Here is a 14,691-nt window from a genome sequence, read left to right on the forward strand (position 1 = left end):
TAGGTGGATATTAGGAAAATAACTGCTATGTTCCCTGTCTCTCTTACGCTCTCCCTCTCTCTCTTTAAATAAGCTCCCTGTAACTTCTAGAGAGGATACAAAATTAATGGGAGATAAATCCCACCTTTCGGGGAACTCTCTCAAGCACTTTTAAAGTTGTAATTCATCTTAATAAGGTGTCAACATAGAAAGCAGACCAGTATTTACATCAGCCCCAAAAGAATTTTTTTCTATCCAAAGAGATTGAGGTTTTACTGGATTAGAAAGGAATTTCCCTCTTTATCTTTAGAGATTTTAAAATTCCTTCTTTTGTTATTTCCTTCTCTTTCTTTCCTGGAGGGTTGCTCTATGCCTAGTTTTCATACTGATCCGCCTCATCCTAGCCCAGAGAAAGAGTTGAGGCTTAGACAGACCACAGACTACATTTCATTGTTCAACTACTGTGAAAGAGGCATAAGGATGCTCCAAGTACTGATAACTTTTCTGGATCATCTTTAGTGGCTTTCTTCAGGAATCTTTAATTCCAATTTCAATGGTGTGTGTGTATAGGCATACTTTCTAGAGGCGACACTATTTTTATTTTTATTTTTAAAAAATTTTTTAACATTTATTTATTTTTTGAGAGACAGAGAGAGACAGAGTGTGAGTGGGAAAGGGACAGAGAGAGAGGGAGTCACAGATTCCGAAGCAGGCTCCAGGCTCTGAGCTGTCAGCACAGAGCCCGACGCGGGGCTCGATCTCACAAACCAGGAGATCATGACCTGAGGCAAAGTCGGACGCTTAACCAACTGAGCCACCCAGGTGCCCCAATAACATTATATTTTTAAAACACACACACACACAAAAACCTTTCTTCAAAAACGTACCTACTATTTAATGACTCTAGGAATCCATGTACTTATTCCAATCTTGAAGCATTTGTGCATCAAGAAGTTTTTTTTTAATCTTTTTTCTTTTTTTTAATAGTTTATTTATTTTTTGAGACAGAGACAGAGCCTGAGCAGAGGAGAGGCAGAGAGAGAGGGAGAGACAGAATCTGAAACAGGCTCCAGGCTCTGAGCTGTCAGCACAGAACCTGATGAGGGGCTCAAACCCACAAACCGTGAGATCATGACCTGAGCCAAAGTCAGATGTTTAACTGACTGAGCCATCCAGGCACCTCTCAAGAAGTTTTGAAAGGCTGGCTACCTTGATGAGAAGATAGTCATGTGACAGAAAAATTTCTGTAAGATTCCTCAAACTCAGTTAAAGAAATCAGCTCAACTACATAAAATTATGGTGTGTACATATAATGGGAAGTAGTTCCCACTCTGTAACTGTTAAAAATAATTATGTAGCTTACCTCCAAGACACATTATCAAGTGGAAAAAAAACAGCAACAGTGTCTGGAAGGTGCCAGCATTTATATAAGGGGAGGAAAGAATATATATGTATGTGTTTATAAAAGCTCAAAATACATCTGAACGAATACACAGGAAACTAACTATGGTGGCCAGTGGGAGCATGGCTGTGGGAGGAGTCAGGAAGGATGGAAACCTATTTGCGACTGTGTACTTGAATTTATCATGCCTGTATTTTACCTATTCAACAAAAAAAGCAAAATCATAGAAGTCCTCCTCGGTCCCATTGTTAGGAGCCATGTGGCAGAGTGTTCTACTTGCATGAGGTTGGGCTTTGGGGTCAGGCAGGTTAAGATCTGAATCCACGTAAGTGCCTCAGTTGGCTAAGCTTCCGACTTCAGTTCAGGTCATGATCTCACAGTCCGTGAGTTTGAGCCCCACAGTGGGCTCTGTGCTGACAGCTCAGAGCCTGGAGCCCGTTTTAGATTCTGTGTCTCCCTCTTTCTCTCTGCCCTGCCCCTTCTTGTGCTCTGTCTCTCTCTCTCTCTCCCAAAAGTAATAAATATTTTTAAAATTAAAAAAAAAAAAAATGAAACTACAACTAACCATGAGACTTCCTGCCAGTCTCCGAACTTGCCTGAAGCCCTCTTCTCTGTGAAATGGGGGAAATGATAACTACTGTAAATGATGGCTTTGGGGAATCAACGAAAGCAATGAGTGGAAAAACACAAGAGGCCCTCAGCCCTGATTTCCACTCTGCCTGTAGAAAGGGGCCTGCTTTGGCTACAAGCTGTCCTTCAAGAGTTAATTGATTGCAGCCCATTCTTTTCCATCTGTCACATCCAAAGGGCAAGAAGAAACCTTTAGTAAGAAGTGCCTGGCTCTGCCAAAGGGAGAAGTTCTCAGTGCCTCAAAACCAGATCCCATTGCCTTAAGGGGAAGGAAGGTGGCTTTGAAGAAAAAAACAGGGAAAGAAACTTGACTACCTGTCTTGGTACATGAAACTTCATCATTAAATTTCTCCCTTTTATATCCTGGTAGCTAGTAAATCTTGAGTAGCTGTAGGATAGATGATATTTAAGCCTCATCTGCTAACACTGTAGTATAGATGATATTTAAGCCTCATCTGCTAACACTTTGCAGGGAATTCGTTTAGGCAATTAAAATTTTGCCCTTCTCCAAACATCACCACCTATAAAAGAGGCCTGCGAAAGGCCAGGCCCACCAGCCCCCAGTCTAGTCCAAACTGCAACTTGGTGAGATTTTTGAAGGAACCTTCTCCTCAAGACCCTGTACCGCCATCTGCTGGACAGCTGTAGGTATTAACTCTACAGATGCCCCCATGACTGCCAGAGGATGGCACTCTTAGGAACTAACTGAGCAACACAAAACCTGCACAACCTTGAACAAATGCCCCCAAACAAGCTTCACAGTTTTGCCAAGGGCTGGCACAACCCCTGAAGCACAGGCACCGTTGATATGTAGCCGTGAACTTCAGGGGGTGTGTCAGCAGGAATTCTTGCCTGCAAGGACTCTCCCAGCTCACCCCTGGTTCTGGACTCCATGTTTCACCCTTTCCCCAGAACCTCTAGGATGGGATATGCATAGGTCCCTTCCAAACCATTTCAAAGACTCCTTCAGGAGTCCACGACCTCCCCAGGTGAAGGAGTTTTTAAGGCGTGTGAATTCATCCCTCCATCGCTGCCTGAGGCAGCACCATCAATTGTGACAGCCCGGGGAGGTCGAAGGGAACGGAGCGTGGGCAAGCAAACTCGGTGGACGGGAAACAGAGCTGACTAGGTGCCATCAAAACAAGGCAACTGGCCCTTGGAAACTCTGCTGAGGTCTCGGGTGCTGGGGAGTGGGAGCGGAGAGGAGGGGAGAGAAGTCCCGTGGGGCTCTCACAGCCGGTCAGCTCCTCATGTCAAAGACACAAATGAGGTTTGGCTTCATTTCAGCCCACTGATTGCTTTATTTCAAATTACCCTGACTACTTAGCATGGTAAATTAAGTTGAAACCCCCAAAAGTTTGCAGAGGATGTCATCTAATCTGATTAAAAGGAATATTCCCGTCACAAGTGAGGGAGGAAATGGAAATTACTCTGAGCGCACTGCTATTAAATAATTTGCATAGACTTGCATATGCTATACATCAGAAAAGCATATGCTGCTTAGATTTAATGAAATAATTTTCCCTCTCTAAAGACTGTTACAGTTTCTGTCCTTCCCTATCTGTCTTTTTCTTTTCCCATCTGTCTCCTTTTTAATGTTAAAATTATTTCATGGGAAGGGTACATAGCTACGCAAAAATCACATGAAATATGCTAATAATCTTCCTGCTGGCAGGGCTGGGAGGTCTTGAAACTGCGTGGCCAAACTTCCCACGTGTCCTCCCCCCGAGTCCCCCTCGCATAATTAAAGGCTCCCTTCACAATCCTTAAAAAGTCCAACTTGATTCATATTGGGGCTCCCATTGATGGGGGCGGGGGGTTGTTGGTTAAAACCAATCCTTTGGCTCTACTTTCCCAGTGATGTTTTCCTAACCCTAAGGAATAGCATCAAAATCAAAATGAAAATGAAAGGAAAAATCCCCACCAAGCTCATGTCATCCATATCTGTTGGGTCTATGATGCTGCCATTGTGGTTGCACGTGTCCAATAATCATCCTTGAAAGATTTTTGTGCCTGCTCTGCTTCTCAAGGTTCAGAACCCCTGACAAATGTTGGCTGCTGTTAAAGCATCACCCCTATTTTTATCAATGGAGACAAGGAAGCCCAGATAGTTGAACGTGAGGCAGGGGGGTGCGAAGGGGGATGAAATCTATCTATTCGCGTATTCTCTGTGGATATTCACTAGTTTTTGGTAATATTTTAGCAGATCTCATGTTCAGTTGTAACGTAGCCAACAGAGGAATTCTAGTGAATTCCCCAACAAAATTACATTAGGATCAAATGTGATCGTTATAAACACTATCCAGATGTTGGGGATGGACTGGATATAACTCTTTAAGCCCCAAATTACAGTATAATAAATGCAAGCATGGGGATCTGCCAATACATCTGAACTTCATGTCGGAAACCAGGTCTGACCTTAATTTAACTCTATAAGGAACTAAGAGTTTCCCCACTTGTATACTTAGGATGCATCCAAAGATCTCCAAGTGCTATATTGTCATGAGTTTTATCACTTACTTGAAGAATGACCGTATCAAATTCTGGACTCAAGCCAATCTTAATGCAAGCATTTTATTAGCACATTTAGAAAGGAAACAGAATTGCAAATAGAAATAACTACTGAGGTTATGAAACAAACTTGTGAAATGAAATCCAATATAATACTAAGATCACATTCGTCCTTGGTAAATCTCAGGGAGTTAAGATACTATAATAAGCACTAAAATATTTTACTACACAAACCAGGGATGCTAACTAACACAGGCCCACAGAGAAAGAAAATTTAGCAAGGAAAACCTTCATCCTTTGCCCCTGAAATGTTTTTTTCTTTTGGTAGGGCTGATATAAACCGATAACTTTGTATTACAGCTCAAGATCAGTACTGAATGATCTGATCATTCAGCTGGAAACAATAGACTAACCAATTTGCAAAATAGTATACTATAGCATGCCTACTAACTGCATCCCATTGTTTTGGATGTTTCTGGAAGAAACAGAAAGTAAAAGGAAATGTTTTAAGGAGAGCCAAATATGCATCAAGTCGTTTAAGAGATGTATGTTCTTTATCTGCGTATACCAAACTATAGAATGGTCTCCTCCCTGGAGAAACGTGAAACATAGTGCCAAAGGCATGAGATAGCCAACCTCCCAAATTCAGGCGTTAAATCACCAAACAAAATAATAAGTGTCACAAGTTAGCACAAGTACAGCATTGAGAGGTTCTGTGTATATCCCACCACCAACTACCCAAACAAGAAGAAAAAAAAAAGCTACTCATAGCAGTCAAAAAGTATTGGAAAAAAACGCATAAAATCACCTACCAAAAATATGAAACCTACAACATGACCGTGATTGTTAACCTCAGTAGTTTTTAAAATTATGCCCTTTTTGAAAAAAGAAATAAAAACCTATCACTATTACATTTATATAGTCTTGGGGCACCTGGGTGGCTCAGTCAGTTAAGTGTCCGACTCTTGATTTTGGCTCAGGGCATGATCTCACGGTTGGTGAGATGGCGCTCCAAATTGGGCTCTACACTGACAGTGCAGAACTTGGTTGGGATTCTCTCTCTCCCTGTGACCCTCCCTGTTCTCTCCCTCTCTCAAAATAAATAAATAAACATTTTAAAAATATATTTAGATAGTCTTTGAACTCTCACTCTGTTTCCTCCTGATCTCCTTCCCCAATATTTCCATCACTCTGTATATGACTTTGAGGTGTACAAAAGCTCAGACAAAGGAGTTTCAAGGAGGGGAGGGTGTCTGAGTTTGGAGAACTTGAATGAGCTGGCACCATATTAAGCCTCAAGATAGTCTCAGCAGAATAACCCAAGTGTCCCCTGATGTTTTCATGGAAAAACAATATGTGGCATATTCATGCAAGAGAATATTATTCAGCCATTAAAATGAATGAAATTCTGACACATGTCACAACCTGTATGAACCTTGAAAACATTACGCTAAGTGAAAGAAGCCAGACATAGAAGGGGAAATATGGTATAATTTCACTTGAGTGAGTTATACTTAGAACAGGCGAATTCATGGAGCCAAATTAGAATAATGGTTCCTGGACACTGAAGGGAGGATGGAATGGGAAGTTAACGATTAGTGGGACAAAATTTCTGTTTGAGATGGTGAAAGTTCTGGAAATCAAGAGTGGTGGTGGTTGCACATATTGTGAATGTATGTAATGCCTCTGAAGTTTATACTTAACAATGGTTAAGATGGTAAATTTTATGTTATGTATGTTGGACCATAATAAAAAATATTTTTTAAATACATAGTCATGAGAGAAGACAATGGAAATCAATGTGCCCTGGCAGTGATAGGCCTGGAATATGTGACATAAAGATTAGTGAGTATTGTAGAGCAGGTTTGCTGAAGGCAGATTTCCTCCCAGGGTCAGTGAATTAACTGTGTATAAAATAGTATGGAGTCAGGATTACTATAACACAAAGCAAAAACAAAGCAAACACAGTGCAAATATCTTTAGGGGAAGGGTACCAATATTTCCCTCTGGATATTGGACATTAGTGGGATGTTAGAGCTACAACTAATACTTGCTATAGGGCTTCTACTTCTAAGTACATCTCACCAGAAACTGGAGGCAGAAAACTTGAGAAGCGAAGGAGGGAGGTAAGATCTATAACAACAAAACAACCACTAGCATGTATAGTAAGCTTCCTGTGTACTAGGTAAGCACTGGGAGCGTTATATATGGATTTTATTTAATCCACACAATCACCTAGGAGGTAGGAACTACAATTATCCCCATGTGATAGATCCAGAAACAGAGGCACAGAGGGATTAAGTTTCTCACAGGGAGATAAGTAGAAGAGCCAGCCGGCCATCTGGTTCCAGTCTAGAATCCCAGCCCTCAAGGCATAAACAAGCAAACAAAAAGAGTAGACCAGTGATTCTCAAACTGGAAAACTTTCTCAAGTGTACAGGGTTCAATGACACATATATTGAAGCTGTGAGCATAAACGAAGTTGGCAGGGGTAAGCATGTACCCAAAGGAGATGATGAGGTCAGAACCTCATTTAATATCCATATTTAAGTGGAAAACGAAGAAAAAGAACACACTGGGGACTGAGGATATGTTAGGGATGGAGGAAAACACCAAGAGTGTTAATGGCACAAAGGTAAAAGAAAAGAGGGCTTCGAGAAGGTCAACAAGAGCAAATGCTACAGTGGAAGAAGGACCAAGAGAAGGCTCATGCTACTAGATCAGAGCACAATCATAAGCAACCTCCAACCTCAGGCCTTAGCAAAGCCAAGTCTGACTCTAGCCCAAGGCACATGTCCATCACTGGTTGGCCGGGGATTCCTCTCCACACTGATGTTTTCTGTCTAGGACCCGGGCCGATGGAGCAACCACCTCCAGAATTGCCCTTTGTCACAGGAGAGAGAACAAGACAGTGACTGGCTAAGGGCCATTAAGATTTTGGGCGTAAGTGCATATATCACTTCCACTCATTTTGCATTGGCAAAAGTCGGTCATGTGGTCACATCCAAATTAAGGGGATGGGGCGGGGAAGTGAAATTCTACCATACGCCTAAATAAAATCAGAAATATTTGTGAACAGCACTCATAACTACCACATTGTCCCCAAGGGTAGTCTCAATAAAAATATACCCCCTAACATTTGCAGATTAAAAACATTTCTTGCATATATTATTGCACAGGAGCCCCACAAATCAAGGTCTGTTGTATTACTTTCCATTTTAAAGCTGAGGACACAGGCTCAAAGAAATTAAGTTACTTGCCCAAGGTCACATACTGCGAAGTGGCAGGGCTGGGATTTGAACTCTAATTTCCTGACACTTTGTCCAGTCCAGGGCTGTTTCTTTGATGCCTCCAGGCAGACAGCTGGGGGCAGAGGCCAGATTGCAGTGGTTGAGAAATCAGCTGCAAGTGAAGAAATGGAAGACTGTTCACTAAGAAGTTTAGATTGGATCTTGCAGCCATGGGAAGTTTCTTAACTGGAGAGCGATATATTTAAAGGAATGTTTTAAACGGCTTAATTACAGCTCCTCAGTGTGCTCAGACAGGCAGCCAGACACACTCCTCCTGGAAAAGATTATTAATTGTTTCAGCCTTTTGGGAAGGCAGTTTGGCAATATAGATTGGGAGTCTTATTAAGAAAAATTCGTTCTCAAAAAAAAAAACCAAAAAAAGAAAATTTCATTCTTTTCTAGAACTCTTCTACAAGAATATAATCATATAAGGATTAGTGAGACCACTAATATGACTGGGAGATATTTTTGGTGCAAAAAATATTTCTGAAAAAAATTTAAGCATCTAAACATAGGCAAACAAGAAAATTTATAGTTTACCCATATGAGGACTTTTCAAACAACAGTTCACGAATTTTCGGTGGCATGGGAAAAATCCTCAAGAGAGGCAGTTAAGAAAGCAAAATATAAAGCTATAAAGGGTTAAGACAATTATGAAAATATGCACACCAACATATGTTCTTGGCGTGTTTGAACTGTGAATGATTGTATGTCATGGAGGCTTTCCTGGGTGTTCGAATTTTCCACAACATATACATGTTACTTTCATGTAGATGAAAAGTAATAAAAATTATAATAAACCATAGAAGTCATAAAAATAATAAAAGTTACCAAAAGAAAATAAAATTGACAGCCACACAGGTTGAATTACAAGAATAGAGACAAAAATAAAATACAGGCGTTTAGGGGAGGCACGGGGGAAGAGGATGGTTTGTTGTTATTTTGTTCTTCCATTTTATCTAAAAGATATTGCACCAAATGGGAGACCAAGAGGCATGGCCACCAATGGAAAAGATTCGGTTATCAACCACAGCAGAATCAGATCTGCAGAAAAGCAGTCACACACTGTAGATTCATTGAGCAGCCGGCCCCTCTTTTTAGAGAAAGGGAAGGAAAAGAATTAATCTTGACATTAGTCAGAATGTTATACTTGAGTAGCTAGTTGTCACTGTGTTATGGTTTAGGAAAAGCCAGATCTGAGAATAAAGAGACTTGGGCTCCCGGACTCTCATGAACTCTTAATACCTTGGAAAAATCAGGACCGCAGTTTCCTCATCTGTTGAAAAGCACAGGGTTGTAAACAGGTGATCTCTAAAATGTTTTTCAACCTTAAATCTCATGGCTATTTTAATCGATATTAATTTTATGTTAATGAAACCAACCTCTAAGTATATTTGTGTAAAAAATGCTCAACTAGGCCACTCACCACAGCAAAGTAAATTGGAGTGATTTTCTTTAGAGTGTCAGTATTCTAGGTGCTTTGTTAAATTAAAACGGTCTTTTCTCTAGCATCTAACATTTCCAAAAACAGTTCATAGATTTTAAAAGGAAACTTAGCTGTTTAAGGCGCCTGAATGGCTCAGTCGGTTAAGTGTACAACTTTGATCACGTGATAATCTCACAGTTTTTGAGTTCAAGCCCCGCATGGGACTCTGTGCTGACAGCTCAGAGCCTGGAGCCTGCTTTGGATTCTGTGTCCCCCTCTCTCTCTGCCCCTCCCTTGCTCAAGCTCTGTCCTTGTCTCTCTCTCTCTCTCAAAAATGAATAAACATTTAAAAAATCTTTTAAATTAAATAAATAAAAAAAACTTAGCTGTCAGATTTCTAAATTATTTACAATGGATTTTTTTTTCTTTTGGTCCAAAGACTAACAAGAGTCCAGTCAGAGGTGGAAGGTGGGAAATACATCTCAACACAAACACACTACAAACAACAACCCTTTGGTGTTACCCACCTTGCTTTATAGTCAGGATGAGCTTCTCTTTTTTCTTTTGGATACCGTTGCCTTCAAGTAAAAAATCCAGGGGAACGTGCAAATATAAAAGGTGACTTAAGTTCATTACGTAGGGACAGGAGACCTAAAACTGATCCAGATCACCCGAATTTCCAAGTAAAGAACAGATGCCTTTACTTAATACAGAACTATTTTAAAGCAAAATTCAGCAAACTTCTTGAAAGGCCAGATAGTAAATAATTTAGGCTTTGCAGGCCAAAAGACGGTCTCCTTCATAACTATTCAACTCGGTCTTTGTAGTACAAAGCAATCACAGTCATGAATGGCTGGGTGTAGTTATGTTCCAATAAAACTTTATTTGTAAAAACCAATGGCACATTTGCCTGCCCCTGTTGTAGAGCATATTTACTCTTCATGCATCCGGTGAAGGTTAAGGGATAAGGGTGAAAAGGAAGAGGAGAGAAAACATAAGCAGGAAGATGGAGACAAATGGGGAAGAATCAAGTGTAGAGGGAAAAAGAGGATGCAGAAGGGTGGCGATCTGAGCCTGAGGAGGAAATTAAAATAATATCTACACGGGGCGCCCGGGTGGCTTAGTCGGTTAAGCGTCCGACTTTCGCTCAGGTCATGATCTCGCGGTTCGTGGGTTTGAGCCCCGCGTCGGGCTCTGTGCTGACTGCCAGCTCGGAGCCTGGAGCCTATTTCAGAGTCTGTGTCTCCCTCTCTCTCTGACCCTCCCCTGCTCACGCTGTCTCTCTCTCTCTCTCCTAGAAATAAATAAAACATTTAAAAAAAAATTTTTTTAAATAATAATATCTACACAGAAGAAGAGGCCAGTGAAGAAATGGGGGTGGGGGGTGGGGGGTGGAGGGAGCCCGGGAGAAAGACAAAGTGATGGAAAGATAGAGCACAGAAGCAGGAAATTTTCTACTATTGTTACAGGGCCACAGGGACAAACACCAGGGGTCATTTGTAAACAAAGAGCACTTCTAACTAAGCTTAGTAGACTTTTTTTTCCCTGAAAGGTAAATAAAAACTGTTTGACTCACAGCTTTAAGTTTTTATTTTATAAAACAATTTTTAAAAAGTAACATGCACGAAAAACAGACTGAAGGAGAAAGACTAAAAGTGAAGATATGCAAAGAAAAGGGAGGTGCAAAGGTGAATGCCAATTGGGGACTGGGGCAGGGTGGTGACAGGCTGCAGGGAAGAAAGGAAAGGTCCGTTTTGCCAGACCTTAGTCTCTTCTCTCTGGAATTCTAAGTGCCAAGTTAGATCTGAAACCCTCTGGTCTTGCTGGAGACTTCCTGGTAAAAATATACACCCGGCATATGCCCCACGGTGACATGGTAGCCGTACCTGCCCTCTGCCCACCCCCCTGGGCCTCTGAGCCATCCCAAGACAGCCTATCACGCTCTTGTCTTTCCAGAAATTACTCAGTGTCAAATTCCTCCCCGGCCCGCCTGCCGTGAACTCTGTGTGTGCACTGGTCTTCAACGACAAGGGGGAAAATTAATCAGGGGTCACCTTCTTCATCCATTGGTCACACGTTAGCATTTCCTTCCAATCAAGAATTATACCCAAAGGACCTCCAGACCTAGGAATCCTCTGGCATTTTACTTCTAATGACGAAAGTCTACTTTCAGGTCTGAACTTCAAACCTCATAACCTGAGATGTGAGTGTGAGAAGAGAATAAAGCGTCCATACCTACTGGGCAGAATTACATTTAAACCATCTCGATTAGGTGGGGATCTCCCACTCTCGGCCCCCTTCCATTTCTTTCCCTAGCATGCTCTCTCTCCTCCAGAGACAATTCAACAGCCTCTTTTCAAGCCATACTTGGCTTTAAATAACACTCACATTCAGGAAGTTCTTCTTTACATTTAACCCAAATCCCTTCTGCTACAGTTAAAACCCTTTTCGTCAGTGGAGATTTGGAACAGCTGGTTCCCATTCTGTTTATGGCAACTCTTCTTAAAGATTCATAGGCTTACACAGGACGTCCCTACCAACGTCACCTAAGGCATACGGCTTCCTTTTCTTTAGCATTTTCCTACAACATTTTCCTAAGCAGTTACTAATAATTGCGTCGTCTGTGGCGAGCTGACTCGTTGAGCAAATTTCTACAGCTAGAGACAGACAATAGCTCCTCTCCTATTACTCAAGGGATTACCTGAATTATTAGATACCTCTGCTTTTGTGAAGACACTGTTAGTTTGAAGTCTGGGACAGGACAAAGACTAAAAGTAGGGCAGAATGCTTACTTGAGTCTGAGTAGGGAAGCATGTGGAACGGCCAATCTTTGGCCAACTGCCTACAGCTCTGCTCCAGAGTCTCACCGCTTTGTGTAAGGTGAGGTATTTTAGAATTTTGACAAACAGCACCCAATGTTAGTCTCTCACTTAAATTTGTAACTCTGCCCCCACCCCCGCCATCATATATCTCAACTGTTTCTTCTCTCAAGCATTTAAAAAAAAGAAAGAAAGAAAGAAAGAAAGAAAGAAAGAAAGAAAGAAAGAAAGAAAGAAAGAAAGAAAGAAAGAAAGAAAGAAAGAAAGAAAGAAAACCTGGAGCAATACAAAAGTTCTTCAGCTGACTCTTAGGAGCAAACAACATATGTTCTTGAACATCTGCGCTTTTCCCAAGCTATTTTTTTCCCATTATTGTCAAGAGAAAAGAAGTTTAGTGGAATGTTTCTCCACAGAGGCACAAGTCTATAATACTCCCTGTTGATTACATATAAAAGACACAAAATATTAGTTTATTAAAAGCAGCTTCAACCATTGCTGTACAAAGCAGTTCTCCGATGGAACAGATTTATGAAGTAACAGCTGAAAGGTATGCAGATCACAGATACATGACAAATGTACTTTATTACACGGATCAGAAATACCATATGTACTAGCAGTTACTGTACAATGATACACAACACCCAACTAAGACTATTTAAAGGTTTTGCTGATATTGAAAACTATAAAGACACAATGTGAGAGTGAGAGAGTGTTTCATAAGATAGCATGATGCCAAGACAAGTCATCGCTTTAGGAAATTAAATACACTCTGCATATTATAAACTTAATGTATTAAAAACTATGCCATTCTTTACATTAAAATGCAAAGAACTTTACCCTGTGCACTGTTTAAAGCAGATGTTTGTAACGTTTTTCCGTACTTTAAAGTGGAACTTACTGGAATAAATACCAGACTTAACATACATTAACAAATTTAAGATTTCGGATTTTGTTATTTCCACAAAAAAGATACTTAAGTCTGTAATCGTGTAGCACCAAAAGACTATCGAGGGTAAAATAAGCATACAGCATTTCAGACAGGGCAACTTCCCACAAGGCATTTCTTAGCTAAACCGATGTTAGCAGCTTTCAACCGGATTTCCAAGTACGGTGTTTGAATCCATTCTGGTGTGTTCCAACCAAGAGGTTGTCCACCCCTGGTTTGACAGGATAGTACTCCCAAGGCTTGAGTACTATTCCATCTTCCATCCCTGGTCAGAAGGTTCTTCCTTGGATTGAACCAAAGTCCATCTCTCTGCAGCTTCCCCTCAGAAGCATTCATTCATTCTACAGCCTGGGGCAGGCAGCCTTGCTCACAACTGAATAGGTGCCTAACTTTGAGCAAGTATGCTGGCCTCTTCCCAAGCTGTTCTCTCATCTGAAAATTGGGGTGAAAGTAGTGACCCCACAGCATCATTTTAAGGATTCATTTAAATAATAGAGGTAAAGCATTTAACACGACATTTCCTAAACGTGGGTTATCATTACTATTATTCTGACAAAGGAGTCATATGTGAGATCACATTTTTCTCCTGTCCTAAAAATAGGTGAAGACCTTTGGCATTCAACTGTATAAAATGTAGGGGTTTTGGTAGGTAGGTGCAAATCTGGCCCTGGCCCTCCTGCCCCCCCCAGGGCCCTGGGAAGAGCAGAGGGGCCTTTGACCTGGCCATGAGGATTTAGCAGCTCTCCATGCACCTCCCCCCACCCCCAACATTTCCCTATTAAATTCTACGAGGAATTGTGTAGTGTCTGCTACAATGGCATTTCCGGGAAAAAGAATTCTATCTTGCGGCTAGCCTGAATTTCAATCACTCTGCCAGGTGGCATCAGAAGGTAGTCACTTAGCTAGTAAGCTTAGTCAACAGCCCAACATCTGCTTCTCAATTGCAGTACTTATAATAAATTTGGGAATTCCTTAATGTCTTTGGATTCCTCCCATGTACTTTGTGGCTAGCACTTCACTGATCTAAACTATACACCCCTAATTCTCACGGTCACAAATAATCCATTTCAGATATTTAAACCAAGGCACTTATAGCCAGTTATTTTTCATTCTCCACGTCTCAAAAAATATATCCCAGACATATAACTGTAAATTTTGAAAATACCCAAATTTCCTGATAAGCAAATATATTCTGCTGCATATTTATTCTCAGCAGTATGTGGACTAGTAGAGGAAAAAAATTGTACCTATAATCAATGTGACATTAGGAAAAGAAGAAGAAAAAAAAAAAGATGTGCTCCAAACCACTACTTGAGTCTGCCTTCAGACTCAAGCTCAGCTTCAACAACAGTTCACATGACTTCCCTGGGAGCTTTGGTACCACAGGCCACACCTTTAGAACTTGGTCAGCCCGTTCCACAGAAGCACTACCTGGAGAACTTCAGTCTGGGTCAGGCTAAGGTTTGAGAGGGAGTCTATAAACCCTGAGCCTGCAAACTGGATTGAATCCAAATAAGTATTGCTGAGAGGGTTAAGTGAGTTAATACTTTGATTGGAGAGTTTAAGAGTGAATCATTTAGTGCAAGGTCTATTTGACAAATAACAAATAGGTGAAAACAACTTTGATTCTCCTTATTTTAATTTCTTAAAAATCAAAAACAAAAGGGGAGCCTGGCTAGCTCAGTCCA

Source organism: Hyaena hyaena, unplaced genomic scaffold (assembly GCF_003009895.1).
Source record: "Hyaena hyaena isolate Hyena2069 unplaced genomic scaffold, ASM300989v1 scaffold_87, whole genome shotgun sequence".
Lineage (NCBI taxonomy): Eukaryota > Metazoa > Chordata > Mammalia > Carnivora > Hyaenidae > Hyaena > Hyaena hyaena.